A 21,651-nucleotide genomic window follows, 5' to 3' on the forward strand; every position below is an offset into this window, starting at 1 on the left:
TCCTCTGTCTCTGCCTCTCTCCTGTTATTTCCTCCTTCTCTCCCTCTCTCTTAGCCTCTTAGGTGCTCAGGGAACAAGTTGAAATATAATCTTCTCTGCCCTCAAAGATCAAGAAGACAGTCATGAAAAGTGATAACAAAAGATTATCACATTGTTTTGTGGAAGTGTCATCCTGATAGAAGGGCAGTCCTGGGAATCATGGGGTCACATTTATCTCGGCCCCACCCCGTGTTCTAGGAGATTTAAGGGTTCAGCTCAATAAACATTTATGGGATACCTATGCTTGATGCTGTGGGTACAAAGATGAATAAGAACTCATCCCTGCCTGGATTTAAGCAGCTTTCATTCAACCTCAAGTGACTAAGCATCAATAAATGTTACTGGTCTGACTAACCTTGTAAGCCAATCCCAGAATCTCGACTCAGCCCGGGGCAGTGGAGTGGGGATATTAGAGCCCGCCCCCTCACACATACATCCTGTCTGATGGCAGGAAGTCTCTCCCTCTTCAGCTCTCCCCTCAAAAGGCACCATCTCAGGGGGCCCTCCCTGGCCACCAAACTAACATTTCAGCTTCCATCCAATACAAAGTCTTCACAACCCCCCTCCCTGCTTGATTTTCCCCTCTTCCCTTCCCTTTCCCTCCCCAGCACACAGTTTCTTTCACTTATTTATTATTTTGTGTATTCCCGGCTTCCTCCATTAGAATGTAAAGTTCTGTGAGGGTAGGGATGTGGGTCTGTTTCCTTCTCTGTCCTAACTCCAGGGCCATGTTCCAGGTACAGAGTCCACACCCAAGGAATATTTGTTGAATGAACTAAAGACTATCTGATCCTATCTTACTCCCCAGTGCCAGGGGCCCCATCCTGATAACCCTGGTTCTTCAAGACCTGGGGTGCTGCCTTGATCTCGTCTCCCCCCCTCCCACACATGGGCACAGCGCCTCAGTCTGGAGCGTGATGCCTTCCTGAAGCTTTGACCATGCTGCCTGCCAGCATGCGCTTCTGAACCCTGCCTGCTCCTAACTGCCTTGATCCTGGAAGTGTCTCACTGGAGAATCCTTTTCGACATGTAGTTGCCTGTGCCTCTCCAGACTCAAACCGTGGCTGCCTGCCCCGGCGCTGGCCCCCAACTAATCTTAAGAACTGCCTATCCCGGTCTGCCCCAGTAAATTAACCTTCTCTGTGTGACAGCTTTACAAGACTGGACAGAAGGCAGAACACCCATGATGTGGTGTGAATTAAAATACCAGTCGGGGGAATGAATGACTAAGGGTGTTAGAGTTTACCCAACACCATGCTGAATGCTTGAATCCTCCTAAAGAATTGTTTGGAAAGCAGCTGAAAAAGATTTTAAACATTTTGTAATAATTAGCGATCCCTGAAAGTAGCTTCCTCAACGTAGTCTTTAAAGTCACTCTTGTATAATAATATTTCTAGGCTAAACTTTTCTAGTAAAATCTTGGTGTGTTGTAACTCATCATCCTGTTCAAAGCTCCTGGTCAACATCAGAGTTTTCAATACTCTTATTAGCTTCTCATTAAAACAACAACAACAAGGAAAAGAATTTTTTTTGGCTCCTGAAGTTGAGCCTGAAAATAAGACTCCTGAAGTTTTCTGCTCCAAGAATATATGTCTGCTTTTAAAACAGACATATCGCTTTCATTCTGCCAGGTGTACAATAGAGGATATAACTTCAGGGAACAAAAGAACATGGGTCAGCCAGGTGAACATTTTAATTGGGCTCCTAGAGAAGCCTGATACCCATCAAGCTTTATGTTTCTTGGTGACTGATTTCTGTATGTGCTGAGTGACCGCACATTTGGGAACACTATTAACAGGTTTTTATTTGAGGGACAAGAAGGGTCCGTTGAGCACGCTTTGAATTTTAGTAGGTCACAGAGCGTGGTTCATAGGGCTTCCATATCGTAATCCTGGCAGAAGCATTTACACGCGCTATCGGGAGAGGTTAGAATGGGAGTTCTTTTCTCGTGGACAGGACAGTAGGGACGTAAAGACAGCTCCGTTCTGGCAGCCCGGAAAGGCTGCCCGCTGTGCTGGATGACTAGGGACCACTCAGTTGAACGCTGGTGCTGGAGATCCAGGAAAGTTGGCAGGCTTCACTTTACTAGAGTCATAGAACAGACTTTTGGGTTTCCATTCTGCAAAGAAATCCTTTAAAAAGGCAACAGAGAGCATGGACACCATCCTCTACCAGCGACCTCCCTCCTCCGTTCTCCTATTTTGCAGTTAACACAAGAGCCACGCCTAGATTTTCTTGGAGGAACTAGACATTCTAAGCATGTCCCTAAGGTAGGAGTTCGGTTTCAAGGTGGAGAATAGGGTGGGCTCCGAGGTCCCGGGGATTCGCACTGCCATATAACCCTCAGGACTGGCCCCTCCCTGTCCCTGCTCCCTGCACCCCATCCTAGGGAACCAGGTGGTGGGGTGTCATTCAGGCTTCTTTGGACGCATCCTCCCCTCCGCCAAAGCAGGACCCCGCCCTGCCTGGACCACATGAACTCTTAGGGGCAGCCAGAAAGTACCAGCGGTGACGCGGACCCAGGGCAGTTTCTGGAAACGTGACGATCTCGACTCCCCCCTCGCTCGGTCCCCAGGTCCAGAGCTGCAGACTGGTGCCCGCCGGCCTCTGCCCCTGCCTCAGCCCCGCCCTCCTGCCGGCTGAGCTCGGCCTCCTTTCACACCTCATTCCAGCTCGGGTCCCACTCCTGCGCCGTGGAGGGGACAACGTCGAGGTCCCGGCCGAGGTCGGGCACTTGGAGGCAAGGCCGAGGGAGCGCGCGGGGGAGGGTGGGCGGCTCCTCAGCCCGTGGGTGGTTTGCGATTCGGGACGGACAGACTGAAGTCCTGGACCAGCTGGGAGGTGGGACGGAAGGGGGGTGGGAGGTGGAGCCGCCGGGGAGGGGCGGTGCCGCGGGGAGCGGAGCCCGGCCTCTCGCCCCCACCCCTTTCGGTGCCCGAGTCTGGGCGGTGACACAAAAAGCTCCCGCTCCGAACCGAGCGCCTGGCGGCGGTGTTCGAGTGGGAGTGCGGAGGGCGGCCGGGCAGGTGGGGCGCCTCCCGAGGGTCCGAGCAGGGAGCTGGGGCTGCAGGCGCCGCCGCCGCCGCGCTCCCCGCGCCCGCCCCGCAGCCCTCGGCGCGCCTCTGGCCGAGCGGGTGGCGGGCGCGCCGGGACCCCCCGGCGATGCTGCTGCAGCCGCCGCCGCCGCCGTCGCCGCTTCTGTAGGGAGCGCCGGAGCCCGCCGCGGAGAGAGATCGGTGAGTTTCGGTTTCTCTGCTCTGTCCCTCCTGGGTCGCAGGCGGCGAGAGGAGCGCGAAGGGATGTCTGCGCCCCCGCGGCGGCCGCGCCCGGAGCTAGGGAATCTGGAAAGGGGAGGTGCCGCCTGGTGGGTGGAGGGGGCACCTTTTGGACTGTGGAGGGGGGTGGCGGGGCCGCAGGGGTCGCGGAGAGCGGGGCCCGGGGCGCGGCGAGGCAGCCCCGGGGCGCGCGGGAGGGGGTCCCTGGAGTTGCGTCTCTCCCGAACGCCGGCGGAGCTGCGCCCGCGGCTGGGGCTCGGGAGCGGCGCTGTCGGCGGCTCCGCCGAGTCCTCGGATGCCCTCTGGAGCTCCTGTCCGAGGGAGCCGGTCTCGTGCCCGCGCCGCGCGCGCCCCCCGGGATGGGCCCCTGGCAGGGCCTCTGTCGAGCGCTCCCCCCCCCCCGGAAGTTGTCTCTGCGGTCCCCGGGCCCCTCCGGGGAGGAGAGGGCTTAGTGGAGGGCCAGATGTTGGGGGTCTTTTGTGCGCACCCACGCGTCCGGGGCGCTCGCTCCTGGGAGGGCAGCGGCAGCACAAAGCAGGCCGGACTCGTGGGACGCTGCTCCGGAGGCGCGGTCCCCAATCCCGCCTAGGCTGGGGGCAGCGCCGCAAGGTTTTGGAGAGAGTAGAGAAATCGGCAAAACAGAGTGACCGGGACTTGATGAGGTGGCGGATAGGGGCGACGGAAAGAAGGATGCTCGCGAACGCAGCGCTGGTGTGTCTCTCTGGGCGCGTGACTGGGCGCCCCGCGTTCCCACATAACCGGGTTTACCTAGTATATTTCGCCTGTGCTCCACGGTGCTATGCTATGCCTTCTCGTTTTTCTTTCTTTCTGAGGGATTACCGTTGCCAGCGGAGGCTCCACAACCAGAGGATAACTTAGGGGCGGGGGAGACTGCGGAGGAGTCGGATAGGTGGTTATTTGTCCCGTGGAGACGATTAGGAAGCGTTACGCCCCTCAGTGGCCCGCCAGCCCGCCACACCTCCGCCGCCTTCCTCCACCTCCCCGAGCGCACCCGCTCCACCACCGCCGCTCTGCCCGGGAGGTCGTTTGGGTTTCTTTGCTTCGCGTATCCAACCCTCACTGCATGTATTTCACTGCAGGCTGAACAAAGCTCGGGCTCAGTTGTGCTGCCTGCTTGTCAGCCTCTTGCCTCCCAAACGCGTACCATTTCCACTTGATGTCATCACGCAGAAGGGGGTGAAAGGGACTCGGTGACAGATTCAGGTAACCACCGATCATCTGGGGAGCCTCCTGGGTGTCTCTGGGTCATTTAGGTCAACGGGCGTTTGCAGGGGGGCTATTTGGGTGGTTTCTGCATCACACCATCCATTCCTATCTGTGTGGAGGAGAAGGGGCTGCTGAAACTCCTGATTCAAAGAAAGAAATTGCAAATGACTTGAAACCTTCCTTTTGAAGAAGTCATTGAGGGCAGGCTGCGTTTGGGGTTGTATAAATTCCACCTGGTTCCCTTTGAGGGGAATTTTGATATAATCCACACATAGGCAGTTGTATCTGAATGTGGGGTTTGGATATGTGTCTGCTTTCTTATCTGTAGTAATACATTTTGGCTTCAGTCTGTAGGTGGGATATCATTTGTCGAAAAGGTATTGGTCAAATGTCCTAATTGTTCACCTTCTTGTGAAACACTGTCTCTCCCCCCCCTTTTTATTGTAATAGCGTTCGCAATATCAACCATTAGGCCCTCAGTCTGCATTTCATCTTTAGGTGTTGGTTCTTTTCCAAAAACTCTGGCCTATTATTCTTTTCTTTCCAAGGATAATTCTGTTTTGATGGCAGCCTGACCAGGTCTGGGGTTATCTTGATAAAGCTCAGTGAAAGCCTAACCTTCAGGACACCTGGTGTTGGTGTTGTCTCCTAGAGGGCAGAGTCATGGTGTCCTACACGAGAAGCAGGGAAGAAGAATGTGTATGGACATAGACTCAAGTTTTATTTTGCAGGAAGAAGGGATGGCTGAGGACCAGAGGCCAGTGCGCTGTCTCTTGCACTATAGCAACAGCATGGTATCCGGGGCAGATTCTCCCTTCACCATTTTTTCCCCCAAATCCCTTAAAAAATAAAATTTAAAAACTTGAAAGATTTGTCATTCCCCTCTAGGGTAGTTTTGTTTGGAAACGTGACTTTTAACAAAACATTAATGATGCTGGCATTTATTTTTCGACTCAGAGCATTCAAGTATCACTAGGAAAAGTAGATGAGTTATCAACCTGTCCCAGCTGAAACAAAGACCAGTGCTTTGGAAAGATCAGCTTTGTAGTGGGGCTAAGGTAGAGGTGTTTTGACAAGTGGTTTTTATGTCAGCAATAATGCAGGGTGTGTGCTGTGTTCCTGCAAGAGGGGAAGCCACGTGATGGGATAATAGGGAGTGTAATAATGCAATAGAAACAAAGGGTGTGTGTGTGTGTGTGTGTGTGTGTGTGTGTTTTAAATAGAAAAAATAAATACCTCACTCACAAAATTCCACATGGGAAAACAGCTGCCTGCACATGTAAATGCATGTCCAAGAACAAAGATAGCCGTAGCGCAGGGTTAGCTTTCAATGTGGTTTTCAATTGTGTCTAGTAATAAATCCTAATCAAGTGTTGTATTGATGTTTAATTTGTTCTTTTAGGTGGATGCTCCCCACTCCCAGATGTTGGCAGTAGTGTTTTAGTTTTAGGTTGGAGGAGCCCTAGAGGTGATGAGACCGACTTTTTCCTCCAGAGCTGAGTCCTTTCTACAGTGTTCATTTAATTCATTTGGCAGATGTTTATGGAGCACCTGATAGACTCTGGGTTCTCTGATAGCTGCCAAGGGGTGGGCTGGGGCGGGGTGTGGAGACACAAAGGCGAACCGCCTTCCGAGAGCTTCTGGGGTGATGGAGAAATGAAGACCTGACTAATTAGGTGCAGTGGACGCTAGAGAGAGAGGAACGAAGAGGGGGTATTGGACTTTTGAGGAGGCAGCTTATGATCATCCCACCTCTACTTGAATGCCTCTTTCATTAGGGTGCTCACTGCTTCACAAATGTCTGGACCTGTTGTCAGAAGGTGACCTTTTCTTCATAGTCTTTAAACTCCGCAGCTGAATTCCACATGAATGGGTAGATTTCACCGTTGTTGAGAGGTTATTCTGTTTTCATTCCTTATTCTCTCAGAGTTGTTTAGACCTGTCTATCCTGTTGGCGCCCTCTACATTTCAAGGCATTATTCAGGCCCTGCTGCACTTGAATTTTGAAATAAATTCTGCTTTTCTGAATTAGAAAACAGATGGGAGGGGGACGTCTGCAGATTTCTCTCTTTTTTAAGCAGTGATGTATCAGCAAGATAGGTTAGGTTATACTGCCGTAACAAATAACCTCCGGGTCTCAGTGGCCCGGTTTCTTTCTTTCCCACACTGTGTGTCCAACACGGTCAGCAGGTGGGCCCTGCTCATCTTAGTCATGCAACGACCCAAATTGGTGGGGGTGTGATCTTGACGTGTGATCAAGGTCACAAGATCACTGCAGCATGGGAGAGGAAGCTCCAGAGGATCTTGCTCCAAAATGACATGATCTGACCCGGAAGTGACTTATGTTGCTTCACCAGACTAGTCCTATGACTCCATTTAACCACAATCTGATATTTCTTGTACTGAAAAAGGGAAAACCGGATATAGGTGAGTAGCACTAATGACCTTCCACAAGTGATGTGGCCTAGTGTGTTCCTGTGGGGTCTAGCTTAGCGCATTGAGTGTTATACGAGTATGGATTGAATGAACAAATGATACGTCTCTTAAAGAATCTGGTCCTACTCCAACCTGTTCTTTACTAATATGTTGGTATTATATTTGCTAATATGACCACACACCGGTCATCAAATAAAAAATGATAATTATTTTCTCTTTTTGCCTGTTTTGAGTAGTTCTTTGTTCTGAAGTGACAGGCCAGGAGATGTTTCCAAGGCTGGTTCTAGGAGGTTCTGTGCTTAGCATTATATAATAGAGAGGTGTTGCTTACACACTTCCTCTCCCTCGCTGTCTGCCTCTTGTCTAAGACTTTCTGAGTTTGTTTGAGCAGCCCAGGGTAGAAAAAGAGCAATGGTGGGCCTAGCGTCACCCAGGATGTGGCCTCCCTCAGCCAACACGGCAGATAAGACCTAGAGAGGGCAGGGGATGTGTGGGGTAGTCTCGGGTCATCCTCTTATTGCTTTGATATTAGAAAAAGGAATTTGGACAAGAGGTATTTTCTGGTCATAGGGCTAATGGAACACCTGAGAGTTCTGGGACATTCAAACTTTCATCAGCAGCCAGGGTGGCTATGAGGGTGGTAAGTTTTAAAGCCTTCCTTGCCGCACCCTCCCTAAAAATAGTTGGGTTCTGTGGAATAGACGTTGTGAGGGGCTGTGGATTAAGCAGCTGGTGGTTTGTTGAGAGATTTTGCTGTGCAGAGTGCTGGTCACGCAAATAATCTTTGTTGTGATAAATGCGTGCATGGATTAGAACGTTGAGGATTTGATATGTACCTTTAGCGTAAGTATGGAATTGAACAAAAGAGTATGGCTTCTGGGTCAGTAAGCACCTTGTTGAAGTCATTTTTACAGACAGCTCTCCGTAGGCAGGTGATATGGTAAACCGACTGCTAGCTCCTGAGTCAGTGACCAGAGGACCTCAGTGTTGGCCTAAGAGTCCAGAGGCTGCCCCCTAGTCCAGCTTTCCTTGAGTGACAAAGTATTGCACCCATAGGAGTTCTGAGGTGGAGATGAGCAGCTGAGAAACCGGCAGAGAGATCAGGTGCAGCCCATCCAAGACCTCCAGGTACTAATTCGGGGCAAAGCACAGACTGAGAGAGGGAGAAAATTAAGCCCGGAGGGACTGGTCTTGAAATATCTTTGGGAAGCTCCAAAATACATGTCTATATTTTGTCTGGCATCTGAGTTCCTACCGTTTTACTTTCCTAGTGGAGTTGGCCATCTAGGTAGAAGACCCCTGTGGAGAGAACGTGGTTCCTGGCACTGCCGGCCGCAGTGACATGGTCGCAATGTCCTGGAAGCCGGAAGGAAGGAAGGAACGTGTTGGTTTTCCTGATCCTTCCCTCAGGGTTTTGGGAGCTACACTGTATGTTCCAGGATAAAACAAGTACTTGTTTTATGGTTAAGGATTTTCTATTTCCAGTTGACTTACTGTCATTGTGAGATTTCAGGAGGGAGGCCTCAAGTAGTGTATATGTGATTTGCATTTCCTTTGGGTAGCTCTTGAGGCCTGGGATTTCCTGGCGGAGACCTGATGTGGCTGTGCAGGCCTTGGAGCACATTCCTTGTGGAGTTGTGTGGGGGGGTGGGGTGCGGGGAGGGGGCGGGCGGGTGTGGTACCTGCGAGCTGCTGGGAGTCAAGGGGCTGAGTAGGAAAGGATGCCATATTCACCACTTGATTTATTAATTCCTGCATGGATGAAACTCATTGCAACATATTGTAACATCACATGGGCTTCCTGGAGGAGCAGACTTCATGCAAGGAAGGGATTGATCAAATGCAGATGTGCTGCTGGTGGAGAGGAAGTCGTGAGGAAATGGAGTCTCCGAACGCAGTGTTCTGTGCTTGTGTTTTCTCTTTCTGCTCCCCCATCCCCGTCTTACTCCTACCTGTCAAGGAAGTATAATTTTTCTGCCTCACTTTCCATTAATAAGTCCAGATAATCACACGTAACGTACTTAATCCTCACTGAGGTTCTACAAGAACTGATGAGATTTTGGTAAAAGCTTTGAGAGCTACTGTGGAAGTAGGGACCATTATTATTCACATTGGTGTTCTGCTGATTAACAGATTAACTGAGCATCTTTATTTTTTTTAATTTTTTATTTCTTTTAACATCTTTATTGGAGTATAATTGCTTTACAATGGTGCGTTAGTTTCTGCTGTATAACAAAGTGAATCAGCTATATGTATACATATATCCCCATATTCCCTCCCTCTTGTGTCTCCCTCCCACCCTCCCTATCCCACCTCTCTAGGTGGACACAAAGTACGGAGCAGATCTCCCTGTGCTATGCGGCTGCTTCCCACTAGCTATCTATTTTACATTTGGTAGTGTATATATGTCCATGCCACTCTCTCACTTCGTCCCAGCTTACCCTTCCCCCTGCCTGTGTCCTCAAGTCCATTCTCTACGTCTGCGTCTTTATTCCTGTCCTGCCCCTAGGTTCTTCAGAACCATTTTTTTTTTTAAGATTCCATATATATGTGTTAGTATGCGGTATTTGTTTTTCTGACTTACTTCACTCTGTATGATAGACTCTAGGTCCATCCACCTCACTACAAATAACTCAACTTCGTTTCTTTTTATGGCTGGGTAATATTCCATTGTATATATGTGCCACATCTTCTTTATCCATTCATCTGTCGATGGACACTTAGGTTGTTTCCATGTCCTGGCTATTGTAAATAGTGAACTGAGCATCTTCAGTGACAGTTCCCACATCTTCCTTGATTTCCATCCCCACTGCCGCATCTTAGCTGAGAACCTTATTTCTCTCATTCCTGGCTTTCCCAGCCCCAGCTTCCTGTCCAACTTTGACTTTTGCTCTGCGTGACTTTAAAACACAACATTAGCTGGGATGGTTAGCCCAGTAGTCCCCCAAAATGCTTTGCATGGCCCTGTTTCTTAATCCTGGAATATTCTGTGGCCTACAGTCTCCTGTGCCTCATGATACCCCATCATTAAAGGTGTGACTCAGCTCTTAACTCTCCTAAAAAACTTAACTCCATCATTTTAGCTCATAGCAATCCTTGACGCCTCCACAGTTCTCTGGCAAAATTACCTCTCTCATTTCACTTAACATTCATTCGTTCTACAAAGGGCACTTATCATAGATTGTCCTGTATTATCACCTAAGATTGAAGTGTCTTTTTCTTTCTGTTTAATTGCAAAGAATAGAAACCCACTCAAGCTAGTTCATGTAACAGGAGGTGTGTTGACAAGATGTCCCAGGGTGTCTTTTGTCATCAAGCCACATATCACAAGTCATTGCTCAGCTGGGGGAGAAGGTAAGGCATACAGTTCTTTCCAAGGGGCCTGCAGGCTGGTAGATGTAGAGATTAAAACAGCAGGATCTCAGTTCTCTTGCAAGTTCCTTAAAGATGAAGACTGGAGGAGGTTTGACCTTATTTTGTATTCCCTACCACGTTTGTACAAATTAAGGGCTCCATACATACTCAATCATTGATAACACAGAAATGATTTTGACTTACTGTGGTAAGGGAATTATATATGCTTTTGGCCTGTAGAATTGAAGTTAAGAAGAGAGAAAATTATTTTTAAGAGCTTCCCCTACTCACATTAATAATGAGTAAATGTTGAATCAGATTAGAGTTGCCAGGCTGCAGTGTGCATACCAGTGGTTGGGAGGTGAACATTCTCATAGAGGGTCATCATTCTAACAAAAGGAATTGTCACTGGTGGCCTGTTTTTCAACTTGAATTGGGCTGATTCTTCCAAAACAATAACAAAGCAAACAAAAAACCCCTCTTCTTGGTGACATACAGTAAGCAGCATCAGAACTCTACACTCCGTCAAGCCAGCCAACAAACTCAAGGAGCAGATTGTGCTGTTTGGGTTTGACATGAGTGGGTGACAGTTTCCCACAACTGGCTACCACGCCTCCCTTTCTAATTAACTTCTGGCCGTAAATGCCTTGGGGAGGGACATCTGGTTTACCTCACCTCTTTTGATTTTGGAATAATTCACATGATAGAAAGTCTTCTTTAGCCCTCAGAATGCTCGATCATTATGGATAGTGTTATTATGAAAGAGGAAATGTGTTCAGCTGCTTGGAGAAAATGGCCAGGAATACATTAACATTAAAATAATGTTCTCAGTTTGACGGATAATGAATGGAGCTGAGATAAATGTCTCAAAAACAAAGTATTTGGTGTGATGTTCTTTTGCAGTTGTGTTGCTCTGTAGGTTTTCAGATTGCTTCCTTTCCGGTTAAATGGAATTAAAAGTGGTTGGCGAGCAGGAGGATAGATCTCTATCATGCAGGTAGAGTGCCAGCCGTCCTTAACTGGGGTAAGTACCTGTCCATGTATTCCTGCTCCATCACACTAACCCTTCAGAAGCTTCAGGTAGGAGTTCATCTATTCACCTATGGTGGTGGGTAAAATAGCCTTTGAAACACTGAGCATCAATAACTTAAACCTCATATTAGGTATGCAATTGTATTTATTACATTTAGTCAAATATTGAGTGCCTACTGTTTGCCAGGCACAATTCTGCCCAATTCTAACTAAAATTCCAACCTTGCCTTAGCTTAATGTATGAGCTTAATTCATAATTGATTTGGTGTCTGCCTTTTTTTTTTTTTTCTTGCAATGGCAACACTAAAAGTGGAGAGAATAAAAGAAATGTATCTGATACTCTCCTCTCTCATTTCTTGATGCCTTACTATATATGCTCACCTTACTTGAACCTAATGCAATTGAATGGTTGAAAACATGGAACTTTTGAAGCAAGATGGGTTGGGTTCAAACATGAGCTCTGTCATAATGACCTTGAGTAAATAAGGTCTGACTGAGCCTTGGTTTCTTCCTCTGGAAAATGGAGGTCAGTCAACCTCACTGAGTTATTGTGAGTGTGAGATCATTTATATAAAGTGCTTAGTGTGTTGTCCTACACATCGCAAGCCCTGCATGATGGCAGCTATTATTAACGTCCATTTTATGTAGTATTTACCATCCACCAGTCTTGGTGCTGGATTCTGGAAATCTTGGGGTGAATAGTTATGGTCTAAACTGAAGGAGCTCTTAAACTAGCCAAGGAAATACCCACATCCAAATAACTCCAGCCTTCGGCATTTATGTGAAGATTTCTTCTGTATGTCGTGTCATTGGAGTCTTGTCATTGGAAAGTCTTTGTAAAGCTTAAATGGTGTGGCATTTTAAAAGGATAGGCCTTCGCAGGAGGAAGCTGTGAGGTTCTAAGACAGCCCACAGGCAACCCAGGCCTTCCTTAAAGGGCACCAGGTGCCTTTCTCCTATGGCCTCATTTCCCTCAGGCAAGTGAAGTAATGTACCTCCCTTTGCTGAGGTCTGGCTTCTTGGGGGTAGGGTGACCCACTGACTCAGCTTGTCCAGGACTAAGAGGGTAACTGGGTTGAGGGACTTGCCATTTTAAAACCAGAACAGTCCCAGGAAACCCGGGACCAGTTGGTCACCCTACTTAGGGGTCCTGTCCTTGTTCTATGATTGTTGTTCGCATCCTGAAGCAGGCTTTGTAGACATTTCACAGCGTTAGAGACACAGCCATCGTAAGACAGGAGGCAGGAGAGAATGGGGCAGGATAAGACTGGAGAAGGCAGTGTGGCTGTCAATCTATATTTGAATCTGCTTTTTGGATGGAATCTTTATTAGTATTAGTATTATTTTAAAGAAGGGAGCTCTTTAATAAAGGCACAAAAACTAGACTGTACAATGCAAAATGTAAAGTTAATGGAATCTTTAAAAAGTTTCCCCTAGACAGTGGTATTTGCTATGCCTGGTAGGGCTGTTGAATGGAACTTGGTACATAGCAGACATTCAGTAAATATTTGTTGAAGGAAGGCTGGAATCAATTTAATCTTCAGAAATAGCTTTGAGAGCTGGGTTCCAGTTCAGGCTGGATTTGAGCCTGGGCCTTTGATACCTAATTTGAAAGTGTGTAAACCCAGATCTGCTCTTGTTGCGAACAGATTCCTTGCTGTGCTGATATCCGGCGTGTATTTATGTAGGAGCTTAGGCCCTTCTTGACTTGTGTTTTTTTCTTCTTGGTGAAACCACACGACACCAGCAGACGGGTTGCCTTGTCTTTTGGTTGCAGCTAGGATGCTTCTGGAACGTGCCCGTGCTGTAAACGTGACGGTAGTGTGGGCTGTGATGGGGGCGCTTGTGTACACAGTGCTCAGTGCTTTCCTCCCAAAGGTATGGGAGGGATTTCCTGATGTGTCTGTTAATTCCAAGTGGGGGCTGGGAAGGGGACCAGGCCTGGCTCCATCCTGCTGGGTGGAGAGGTCCAGAGCCGGGCTCCCATTTGTCAGCGTTCCCTCTTCCTGAATCTTTGTTATTAACACGGAGGACTGACGGCAACCTATAAGGCTCTTAGATAAGCCACAGATTTTTCTAGTCTTTAGCTGAGGCTTCAAATGGTAATCCTTTGTTTTCTGTTTCTTCCTGAGAAGTGTTAACTGTTTATCCAGGGATGTTAGGACCTGCAACAAATTGCCAGAAACAGTAATTAGTTTGCTGGTTACCAGTTCTCTAAATCTCATGCACAGAGCACCTGAGGGCAATTGCCAGACATTTACATCACCCTTCGCATCAGATTCCCATGTCATCATTATGTACGCTGAGAAATCATATTCTTTTATGTTCCTGATAAGCCAGATTTCTTCATGGTTTCTTACTTCACCTAATAAGAAGGTAAATAACTTATCTACGGAAGGGGAATCTTTCGGGTAAACAGAATTCATTTACTAAATTGCCTTTATTTCTATACACAAAATACTAAATATTAGTTCAAAGAGAGTGTTTCTTTGCAGAGTCCATAGTTTACTTTTTTATTTTTTTCCAACAGTGGAGTCAGAGCTATCAAATTTATTGTTCATACACCTTGAGTTTATATCAAAATAATAAATAAAGTTTTTGAGAATTGCATCTCAGGGCGGTCATACTTCCCTACAAGAAGTTCATTGACGTACAAGGAAAAATGTCTTTACTAAGAAGTTAAAAAGAACACGACAGATTTCACTCCAGACTTATTACACCTTTTACTTGTTGAAATCTGTCCATGCACATGCCAAACCCTCTCTTTAATGTGCTCCTTAAAATAACATTCTCTTGGGATCAAGTCCAGTCTGCAATGGGAATTGAAGAAGACACTGTCCAGACAATTTAGAATTCCTTGTAAATTAGGAGGGCAGTGATAATCAATTTTGAAGCCTAAGCGTGATTCAGCCTAGTTCTTCTGGTTGGCTTGACTTTTGTTTTATTCCTTGTTCTTGACTTATTGCAAAAGGCATTGCCATTCAATTTTGTTTCCGCTTTTCATAAAGGTGGATGGGACTTGACTTAGCCTAAGACCCTAGATGTCTCCCCCTCACCGTAGGAGGAAGCAGTTCGAAACAGGCTGACTCTTCTCCGGTTTCTGGAGGCTGCTTCCCTCTTTTTAACTTCTCCTTCGAGATTGACTTGTAAAGAAACAAATTTCTTCCTTTTATGAGGCTTTTTAGTGCTAGGTGATTAGTGTCCTTCGATATAATCTATAGTACTTAACAACTAGATACACTTTGTTTTCCCGAAGCAGATCACAGTGAAAATAAGAGTTAGAGAGAGAGAGAGGCAACAATTTGAGGGAGGAAGCGTGAGTAATGAGAATGATGGGGGTAAATAATTGTGTCGGAGTATGGTATTTTAAAAATTTTAATTTTAGCTTCAAAATTAAGAACCACCGTTGTTTACATGGTGATGTTGGTTTGTAATTAATAGCATCTGGCCCAAGCAAACTGAAGTCGCTATTAATAATATTCTACAAAACAACATGAAAGTTCATCAGATATTTTCCTTCCGAACTATGTCAGATTCCACAATGTATTTTATGACAACCGAAAGACAATTTTGGGGGGCAGAGGAGATGGCTATGGTACAAAGATAGAGATAGTGTTTATTATGTGCTTCAGGTTCAGTGCTAAGAGCTTTAAGCACATTATCTGGGAGGCAGTAGATCTTGGAAACTTAGGTAACTTCTTCAAGGTCACACAGTGAATTTATGCCAGAGCCAGGATATGAACCCGGGCAGTCTGTGCTCTTAACCACAGCCTGGGAGCTACATTCACAACTGCAATTAAAGATCAGAAGAGGGACTTCCCTGGTGGTCCAGTGGGTAAGACTCCGTGCTCCCAATGCAGGGGGCCGGGGTTCGATCCCTGACTGGGGAACTAGAGCCCGCATGCATGCTGCAACTAAGAGTCCACATGCTGCAACTAAGATCCGGTGCAGCCTAAATAAATAAATAAATAAATATTTAAAAAAAAAAAAAAAAAAAGATCAGAAGAAGCAAAAACTTTTCTTTTTTAACCCAACAGGTTCAGTGTAACCTAATTTAGGAAGAGATCTGACTTCTGCACTGTCCTGTCTTTGGGGAACAAAGATGGACACATTTGGTCAACCATCTGCCTGAATCAGTTTCATGTTGGCTTTGAGGTAGCATGGTTTGAAAGACTCCGTGACAGGTCCTGTTGGGAAATTTGCAGTGAGATTTCCAGCTATTACCTGGGCTTTGCCCTGTGCTAACAAGTTTCTATGAAGCCTGGTGGTGTGAATTGTTTCTCAAAGGGTCACTTGACTGAAAGCCAGTGTGTGTGGCTGGGAGCTTAAGACTTTCATGAATACACTGCTAAAAAATGTTTGAACCAAAAAGCGCTTTTTACTACCCCTCCTCCCCTAGTTCCTATTTCTTCCCCTAAACAAAAAGGGAATAAATCATATCCTTTCATATTGTTATTCCTTTGTACAGTTCCCTTTTCCTGGAACCACCTTTTTCTTCTCCACCACCCTGCAAAAAAAACCCCACGACATTTCGATGGAAAGCCATGAGTATATGCTTCCTTCAAGACGTCTTTCCTATTCCACTTTCCCTATGGCTTCTCCTCCAACTCTCTCAGCCAGAATTAATTGCCCTTCCATTTGTTCTTTTAAATCCCACTTACCCCCATGTCTGATAATTCTGCATATGCTTGCCTCCCCTGCTCCACTGTGAAGTCTTTGACTTGTAAGACCTTGTCTTGTTTAGGAGCTTGGAGCTTGGATGAATGAATGGAGGAACGAACAAGCAAATGAACGAACAGACTATCGATACGTGGATTTGTTGGGATTGATTAGAGTGTATGGTAGTGGGAAATGGTGGTGGATCTGAGCATTGACGTATGTGCGATTGTGGAGACTGGCTAGATGCTTACCAATGTCTCGGCAATATTGCCATTTGGGGCTGGTTAATTTTTTGTTGTGGGGAGACTGTCCTGTGCACTGGGGGACGTTTAGGAGCTTCCCTGGACTCTACCCACTAGATGCCAGTTACCCAGTTGTAACAATCAGAGATGTCTCCAGACATTGCCACCTGCCTCTTGAGAGTCAAAATTGCCCCCAGTTGACAACCACTGTATTGGACTACTTTCTGTATCTAGGTGGAGCCATGAGATTGGTTGTCACGAAAGGATGTGTGTGGAAATGAGAGGCAGTTAAGAGTGGGGGTCCTTTTGCATATCTGCTCTCTTTCTGGTCTGCTGGCCAGCTGCAGGGGGTACCGGGGAGAACTAAGAAGCCCTGGGGTATGATGGAGTCACAGGGTGGAAGGACCCCTGGTCCTGAACGACCGTGTGGAGCAGAGCCTCCCTTACCAAGTTGCATTGAGATGCAACGTGAAGAAATTAAACCACATGCGTTAGGCCAGTGAGATTTGGGGGTATGTATTTTGGCAGTCAGTCTACCTTCCCTAACCTTCCCTGACGCTTCGGAAGAAGGGACTTTGCTGAAGCAGCCATGCCAGTGTTCCAGGCAGTGAGTAAAATCAGACATTCTAACCACGGCAAAAGAGAGAGTTTATTTGTTTATTTGTTTGTTCTTGTGTAGGTAGCATCAGTCTTATTGCTATAATTCTTTTAATTTCTAAAATTTATCAGAAAATAAGAGGATGATAAATGTGAATTTGCTGTTCCACCACTCTAATTCTGACCTGTGACTAACAGGCAGCTCTGAGCTATAAATACTTTTAGTAAAAAGTTAATAAAACATCGAATGTCCCAGCGGTTCTCATTTCACTGTGTATGAATATGAGTCTGCAATGCAAGTTCAGGTTGACATATCTGTGGCAATTTATGTTTAATGCGTTTTCATATTTTGGGGGGGAAATGACAGATGTTGATACCCTACAGTCACAGCTGTTCCCCACACCATTAACAAATAAATCACTCTATGTGATGTGATGGGCTTTGAAACGGACTCCTATATGCTTAGTCCAGCTGAATGATGTGGATTAGTGTCCCTTAAAAAGCTGAACCCCAAAGCGTGCTTATCAGACCAAATTCAATGCCTAGTGCTAGATTTCCTTTGCAGCAGTTAATTGGATTTGTGGTTATGTCTACGCAGAGCCACTGTCTGCAACTCGTAAGTCAAACGGTTTCATTTGGCACTCATCTGGATGACAACAGCGGGGTTGTTTGTGGGAGACAATGGCTGATTGTGGGTGAGCCCTTCTTTGGCTGAAAGCTTTGTGTTTGAGTCAGTGGTCTCGGTGCCTGCCCCATTTGCACAGCGTTCAGTCCATTGTACAAAGAGCCCCCCCCCCCCCACCCCGGTGAATTTTACCTTACCTGTCAATCAAAGACTCCCTGTCAGCAAATAGAACACATCTGGCCTGAGGATTTTAAGATGGTAAAGTCTCTCTTTCTAGAAAAAATCCTGCTGGCATCTTAACTACCAAATATCTGATTCTTCTGTGTTTTTTTTTTAATCCCCAGATAAAACATTTGCACAAGAATAAGAGTAGCTAATATGGATGACCCTAATTATGTGCCAGGCTCTAAGTGTTTTGCATACAGTATGTGCGTCATTATCACAATAGTCTTAAGGGAAAGGTACTACTAATATCTCTATTTTGATTTCTCCATTTACAAGAACTTGAGGCACAGAGAGGCTAAATGATTTGCCCAAGATCACAAAATAAGCAATGCCACAGCTGGGATTAGAACCCAGCCATGAATGGCTCCAGAGTTTATGCTATAAGCCACTGCAGTATGCTGCCTCAGATTTTTCATTCTGTTAAGCAGACTCGCTTTGTCTGAGATATCCTGTATTTTTATGACTTCAACTAACATCTGTATATGATGATTAAAAAGAGTTCGTGATATTATTGCTTTATTTTTGCATGGGTTGAGCATAATTCCCTACTAAGCTGTCAGCTGATGGCCTTGTGTCTTCCATAACCCTTGACACAACGCTTCCTTGTAAGAAAGTGCTAATTTAGCACGTTGGTTTGATTATATAGAGATGCTCCTTTAGGAGGTTACCTCTGTAGGAATAAGAACACATGGACACAAAGAACTCAAGTGCCAGGTGGTGTTGGATGAAGTGGCCTTGGAGTTCAGAGGGGGAAAGATGACTTCCTGCTAGAGGGTTTAGAATGGTTTCATGGAAGAAGTAGCATTTGCCAATGCCCTGGAAGGGTAGGTAGTCATCTGGACATCTGGAGTGGCATTTCTGCAGCAGCAAGGTGGTAAGGGAGGGTGGATCTTGTCTTCTGGAAAACAAAAAATGCTTTCTGACTGAAGCCAGGAGCATGTGAGCAGGACTTGTAGGAAAAGGATTAGAATGGTGGGTGGGAGGGGGACTTTGGCATTTATTTTGCAGGAAGCCATTGATGGTGTGGAGGCAGGAAAGGATGTGGATGTGAAGCTGTGCTTTCAGAAGCTTAATCTGGCAGCAGTCGGTATAGATCGGGGCAGGAAAGGACAAAGGTGGGGAGGCCAGCTGGGGTCCAGAGAAGATGTGGGGAAGACTTGGACTCCAGGGGAGGCCACAGGAATGGAAAGGGTGAATGAAAAAGAAAGCAAGAAGCGTTTCCGAGACAAAGTTAGAATTTTGGAGACCGATTGAATGAGAGGTGAGAAGTAAACAGGTTTTCAAGTCTGAGCTACTGGGTGAATAGTGGTAACAAATATAAAATTGTGGAGGAAGGACCAGATTTGGGAGAAATCAAGAGTTCACTTTGGAAATGCATTTAGTAGCGAGGTCAGAGCTGTTCTTTTGAGAGTAATGCACATCCAGGTGGTCATTATGAGTTTGAGTTTTGAACCGTGTTACCCAGTGTGAGAGAGAACCTCTCGAGGGCTGGCTGTGAAAGGACATAGGTGAAAAGAATGGTAGGAACAAAGAAAAAAATTATCTGGAGCAGAGGAGACTTGCACATATCGAAAACTAAAAGTGGTATGTGACTTCACGTTATCGTGTAGCTTGATTTCTATTTATTGCTCCTAAATTGGTTATGATTTCTTCTAGATTTGAAATGTTTTATGGACCATGCATGAGAAGTGCTCCCTATGGGACCCTGCCTGGAATATTGGGAACCTGGTTGGAAGACCCTCTCCTCATCTGAGCCGGTTCATTCACCAGCCCCTAGATGTGCTCAGGACCGGCCAGCCTGCTCCCTCTTCCTCTGCCCTTCTATTCAAATCATAACTCTTCCTTTAATTCCCTGCTCAGATCCCATCACTGAATCCCCGATAATCGCAGCTGAAAATGGCCTTTGCTGCCTCCTCTGTCTCGCAGACCTTAATGTAGGTCCTGGGGACAGCCAGCAGCTGCTGACCAAGGGCAGATCAGGGCTGAGGGCTGAGCCCACCTATTCATCTTTGCATTCCAGGGACCTAGCTTATTACTTTTTTCACCAGTAAATGTTAGTGTGAACTGTTATGTTAGGTCTCTAACTAGTTTTTAATCTCCTTGAGGACTGCAGAGATCTAATGCTTTTTTGTATTTCCCACACTCTTTTTTGGATATGGTATCTTGGTGGTACTGGTTGATTAAGGGCTGTAGCATCAGAAAGTTTCCTTTCCTCGTTGGGGCCACTGCATCTTGACAGCTAAATCTTGTATCTGTAATCAGAAGTGTCATGTTAGTTACCACCTTTGACTTCGTTTATATTTGTCTACTATTCAAAAGACGTATTGACTATCTTGATTGATTCTTTTCTTAATGTGGTGTTAAGCAGTGGCTGCAAGGAGATAGTGTCGGGGCACATTGCCATGTGGTTTTGCCTTTGGTTTTAAGGTAAGATGTTGGGTTAGGTTTTCAGGAACCAAAATATACTCAGAGCCCAAATGGGTAAAAACAGTAGTAGAAGCCTGAAATTAGTTTTTATGTTTCTAAAATTAACTTAATCAGACAAAATTCATTTAGTAATGTATGAAAAATGGTTGTGAGTAAACAGAATGAAACTATGCTTATTAAGATAGATTAGGAAAATACTTTGGGGAGTAAAGCAGCTTTAATTTTCCTTTCATGATGTTTGGTTACCAATACAATCTCAGCTAGAATCTGCTGTCCTGGGCTCTGGCCTGTTCCGTTTTCTCAGAAAACAAGTCCACTTTCTCTGGGTTATGGAGAAAGAGCTTTTCCTCCTTCAGGGAATTTTAGGTGGGCTGACGTTCATAACTAACTTTTGAGTAATGAGAGTTTAGTACGTTGGCAGAAAAAAAGCAAGTGGTGGTGTTAGCCGCAGTGCTGTAAGAGGTAAGGCCTGCCAGTTTTTAAGTACGGAGATTGCAAAATTTGGGGTAAAATTTTAAGTATTAAATATCTTTAAATTGGACTCACAATTTTATAAGTGAAAAAAATTGCTAATATGTACTTGGCAGTCACTAAATCCAAAGCATCTTGTAAAACTCTACATAGTCACCCAATGTAATTCTTACAATAATTTAGAAGTAGGTTTTTGTTCCCATTTTTTGGATGACCAAACTGAGGCACGGAGAGGTTTAGCAGCTTGCTCGAGATTATGCTGTCAAGTGGTAGAACCAGGATGGAAACTCAGTAGTAGCATTGGTACATCAGTTCATTATAATACAGTGATCTTTCAAAACTTTGCAGTATTGAAAAGTACCGATAAAAAGTAATTGCTATCAGAAACAAAATATACTGACAATAAGCATCTTCAATGAACATAATATTAAAAATGAAATGCTAAAAATTTTAGAGTTTTAATTTCAGTCACTCTGTGCTCTGGTCACAGTAGAGTTGTAATTTATCTTATTGTGGCTATTTTGTTTCTATACCAGAAATTCATCTGGAGATTATAGTGCAAAAAGTAGCTGCTGAAATTATGTGGAAGTAGAGAATAGTGAGGTTATTTTGAGGGAAGTCCACTTTAGTAGAATAGCCAATGCTTTTCGAATGTAGGACAAGCCAGAGAGGAAGGGGCCATAATTATGGATTTGTAATATATATTGGAAATGGGTGAGTTTTCAGGAATGTTTTGGAGATCAAAAACCAGACCGCCCAGAGTTCATTCAGAGTTTTTAACCAGATAGTATCAAGGTCATTAGCAATATTTTTTGGCTCTGGTATTAAGTGTTTTTAATAAACATTGTTCATCTCTAGCCTGTTCTATGAACTCCCCATTCTGAATGTTGGGAGTAACCAACATCAGGTTTGCTGCCCTCCTGACCACAGGATCCTTTTCTGGAACCTCCCTCATGAGAAGTTTTTATCTTTTGCCATGAAGACTTCCCCGTGTCAGGAGCTTACCACCTCCCGAGTAAATTTGTTCCCATTTTATAGTCGG

The 21,651-nt window shown here is 45.7% G+C and overlaps 1 protein-coding gene across 3 annotated transcripts in view; it reads left to right on the forward strand.

Moving 5' to 3' along the window:
* The first annotated feature begins 2,743 nt into the window (after positions 1 to 2,743).
* RNF152 (ring finger protein 152) overlaps positions 2,744 to 21,651 on the forward strand; it is a 76,496-nt gene continuing 57,588 nt past the window's right edge. The window contains exon 1 of one of the 3 annotated variants that reach the window (XM_061170075.1): positions 2,744 to 2,764. The gene's annotated coding sequence lies outside the window, so the exon portion shown is untranslated. Of the gene's footprint in view, positions 2,765 to 2,978; positions 3,276 to 4,504; positions 4,539 to 21,651 lie in introns of those variants that run through there. The other 2 variants (XM_061170073.1, XM_061170074.1) reach the window with 2 other exon arrangements.

The sequence above is a fragment of the Eubalaena glacialis genome, chromosome 15 (assembly GCF_028564815.1).
Source record: "Eubalaena glacialis isolate mEubGla1 chromosome 15, mEubGla1.1.hap2.+ XY, whole genome shotgun sequence".
Taxonomy (NCBI): domain Eukaryota; kingdom Metazoa; phylum Chordata; class Mammalia; order Artiodactyla; family Balaenidae; genus Eubalaena; species Eubalaena glacialis.